Genomic DNA, 4,322 nt, shown 5'->3' on the forward strand with positions numbered 1-4,322 from the left:
CCCAAGTTTGCCAAGATTTAAAGACCATCTCAGGACAATAACAGATGAGATGGCACATACTTCAGTGCCAAATGCACTGTGCTGGCAAATGTGGAGAAGAGAGAGATGCACTTTGGGCTGAACCCAATGGTCTGGGAAAGCCTCAGAGACAAGGCAGAGTACAAATATCAGGAAAAGCTACGGGCACATAAATTCTCCCAGGGAGACTTTGGATTCAGACTCTGGTCAATCAGTGCATGGCAATGGATCTGACCGCAGGCAATTTGGGCTTTAGATCTCAGCCTAGCTGCCTGCATACCACAGTGTTTTCATCATGGCCTGAAATTTGCAAGACTTTTTTTTAAGAGAGAAAAGTAATTCCAGTTGGCTATAACAAAAGAGGGATCCACACTTGAGGCCAGGAATTCGAGACCAGCCTGGCAAACATGGGGAAACCACATCTCTACTAAAAATAAAAAATAAAAAAATTAGCCTGGCATGATGGCACATGCCTGTAATCCCAGCTACTTGGGAGGCCGAGGCACAAGAATTGCTTGAACCTGGGAGGCAGATGCTGCAGTGAGCCAAAATCATGCCACCGCACTCCAGACTAGGCCACAGAATAAGATTCTGACACACACACACACACACACACACACGATCTATTCTAATTCACATATATTAAAACTCTAGGTATAGGTGGCCTTCAGGCATAGCCTGATCCAGGGGTTCTACCATGTCCTAGGGACTTGGTCTCTCTGTCTCCTAGCTTTCTTTTTTTGTTGTTTGTTTTTTGTTTTTTTTATTTTTGAGACGGAGTTTTGCTCTTGTTGCCCAGGCTGGAGTGCAATGGCGAAGTCTTGGCCCACTGCAACCTCTGCCTCCTGAGTTCAAGCAATTCTCCTGCCTCAGCCTCCCAAGTAGCTGGGATTACAGGCGCCCGCCACCATGCCTGGCTAATTTTTGTATTTTTAGTTGAGACAGGGTTTTACCATGTTGGCCAGGCTGGTCTCAAACTCCTTACCTCGGGTGATCCACCTGCTTCAGTCTCCTAAACTGCTGGGATTACAGGCGTAAGCCACCATGCCCACCGTCCTAGCTTTCACTTTACTCTAGGGCATACTTGCCCCTAGTGATGGATCCTGGCTATTCTAGACTATGATTCTCTCAGGATTAAGTCTAAAGGAAAGAAAGTTTCTCCTCCTGAATTGTTCTGAAAAGAGTCCTAGGACTTACTCTGGCTGACTTGGCTTGGGTCATGACTTTTTAGCTAGCTGGAATCAGATTTGAAGTCCATGGGACACATGTTCCATGCACCAACCATATCTGTATTCTGTCACCTCTCCATTTCCAGGCCCTGGTGAGCTCAGCTGAGGGAGAGTGTAGAAGTGAGGGACTAGCAAAGGGACTTCTCAAAGAAGAGGAGCTGGCCGGGTGTGGTGGCTCACGCCTATAATCCCTGCACTTTGGGAGGCCAAGGTGGGTGGATCACCTGAGATCAGGAGTTCGAGACCAGCCTGGCCGACATGGCTAAACCCCATCTCTACTAAAAATACAAAAATTAGCCAGGCTTGGTGGCAGGCGCCTGTAATCCCAGCTACAGGGTGGGCAGGAGAAACACTTGAACCTGGGAGGCGGAGGTTGCAGTGAGCCAAGATGGCGCCACTTCAGTCCAGCCTGAGCAACAGAGTGAGATCCCATCTTAAAAAAAAAAGAAGAGGGGCCCTGAGCCTGGCACCACCCGTTGGAGCAGTCAGGAACCTTCCCAGTACATCATGACTGTCTTAGTCCATTCAGGCTGCTATAACAACATATACTGGGTAATTTGCCAACAACAGATATATATTGCTCACGGTTTTGGAGGCTGTGAAGACAAGATCAAGGTACTGACCAATTTGGTGAGGGCCTGTTCCTCATAGATGCCACCTTGTTAACGTTGTTACTGTGTCCTCACACCGAAGAAGTGGAAAACAGGCTCTCTCAAACCTTTTTTTTTTTTTTTTTTGAGACAGAGTCTCACTCTGTAGCCCAGGTTGGAGTGCAGTGGTACGATCTCAACTCACTGCAACCTCCGCCTCCCAGGTTCAAGCAATTCTGCCTCAGCCTCCCACGTAGTTGGGACCACAGGTGTGTGCCACCATGCCCGGCTAATTTTTTTGTATTTTTAGTAGAGATGGGATTTCACTGTGTTAGCCAGAATGGTCTCAGTCTCCTGACCTTGTAGTCTGCCTGCCTCGGCCTCCTAAAGTGCTGGGATTACAGGCGTGAGCCACAGCACCCAGCCACCATTTTTTTTTTTTTTTTTTTTTTTTTTGAGACGGAGCTTTGCTCTTATTGGCCAGGCTAGAGTGCAATGGCATGATCTCGGCTCACCACAACCTCCGCCTCCCGGGTTCAAGTGATTCTCCTGCCTCGGCCTCCTGAGTAGCTGGAATTACAGGCATGTGCCACCGCATCTAGCTAATTTTGTATTTTTAGTAGAGATGCGGTTTCTCTATGTTGGTTAGGCTGGTCTCGGACTCCTGACCTCAAATGATCCACCCGCCTCAGCCTCCCAAAGTGCTGGGATTACAGGCCTGAGCCACCGCGCCGGCTTTTTTTTTTTTTTTTTTTTTTTTTTTTTTTTTGACAGGGTCTCACTCTGTCACCCAGGCTGGAGTGCAGTGGCACAATCTGGGCTCACTGCAGCCTCTACCGCCTAGGCTCAAATGATTCTCCTGCCTCAGCCTCCTGAGTAGCTGGGATTACAGGTGCATGCCATTACTGCCCTGCTAATTTCTTGTATTTTTAGTAGAGATGGGGTTTCACCATGTTGGCCAGGCTGGTCTTGAACTCTTGACCTCAAATGATCCACCCGCGTCAGCCTCCCAAAGTGCCGAGATTACAGGTGTGAGCCACTGCACCTGGCCACACTGCAGTCTTGACCTTCCAGGCTCAGGTGATCCTCCCACCTCAGCTTCCTGAGTCGCTGGGACTACAGGCATGCACCACCACACCCCGCTAATTTTTGTATTTTTTGTAGGGTTTTGCTATGTTGCCCAGACTGACCTTGAACTCCTGGGCTCAAGCAATCCACTGCCTCAGCCTCCCAAAGTGCTGGGATTACAGGTGTGAGCCATCACACCGGCCCATACCTCTTTTATAAGGGCACAAATTCCATTCACTAGGGCAGAACCCTCACGACCTAATGACCTCCCAAAGGCCCCAGCCTCTCAATGCCATCACCGTAGGGGCTAGGTTTTAACAGGTGAATTTTGGAGGGACACAAACATTCAGACGGTAGCAATGACATATCCTGTAGAAGACTTATAGTAGACAGGTCTGGACTTCCTTCAAACACTCAGTTTATGAGCTCTGCTGCTGAGAAAGGGGAACCAAGGCATGGTGGTGGGTCCTAAGGTTGGCAATAATTGGAGGACTATCTCCATTCTACAGCCTGTCTGAAGGATCAAGAGTTTCCACTCAGTATGCCCTGAACATTACCTTACACACCTGACTTACTCTGAAAATTAGAGTCTGGCATGCAAACCCTCAGGACAGAATTGGTGGCAGGCCCTGGGCTGAGCATGATTGAAGGATGGTTAGAAATGGTCTTGCATCCATGTGGTTCAGAGTTCAAGATGGGAGGCTGAGGCAGAAGAATAGCTTGAACCCAGAAGGCAGAGGTTGCAGTGAGCCAAGATGGTGCCATTGCACTCCAGCCTGGGTAACAGAGTGAGACTCCATCTAAAAAAAAAATAAAAAAAAAAAAAAAAAAAAAAAATTCAAGATGCCTGTCACTCTGTCACTATCTGGGCATAGTTTGTGACAATAAAGAGAAAAGCATTTGTGTTAATTTAATAACATATATACATTAGGAATGCTTTCAGCAGCAAGTAACAAAAGTCTAAAAGGCTTTCAGGCATAGCCTGATCCAGGGGCTCCTACCATGTCCTGGGGATTATGTTTACTTAAAAACAGGGTTTATTTTTCTTTCTTAATAGTAAATAAATGATACTATATAGATACAACTGCTTATGATGCCATGGCATCTGTATGATTCTCTTAGCCTTTTCTTCATGGTTGCAAGATAACTGCTGCAGCTCCAGGCATTGTGTTCACGTTCGTGTTCTTTTTTTTTTTTTTTTTTTTTTTTTTTTTTTGAGATGGTTTCACTCTTGTTGCCCAAGCTGGAGTGCATGCAATGGCATGATCTCAGCTCACTGTAACCTCCACCTCCCAGGTTCAAGCAACTCTCCTGCCTCAGCCTCCCAAATAGCTGGGATTACAGATGCGTGCCACCACCCCCAACTAATTTTTTGTATTTTTAGTAGAAACAGGGTTTCACCATGTTAGCCAGGCTG

The sequence above is a fragment of the Pongo pygmaeus genome, chromosome 18, assembly GCF_028885625.2.
Source record: "Pongo pygmaeus isolate AG05252 chromosome 18, NHGRI_mPonPyg2-v2.0_pri, whole genome shotgun sequence".
NCBI classification, from domain to species: domain Eukaryota; kingdom Metazoa; phylum Chordata; class Mammalia; order Primates; family Hominidae; genus Pongo; species Pongo pygmaeus.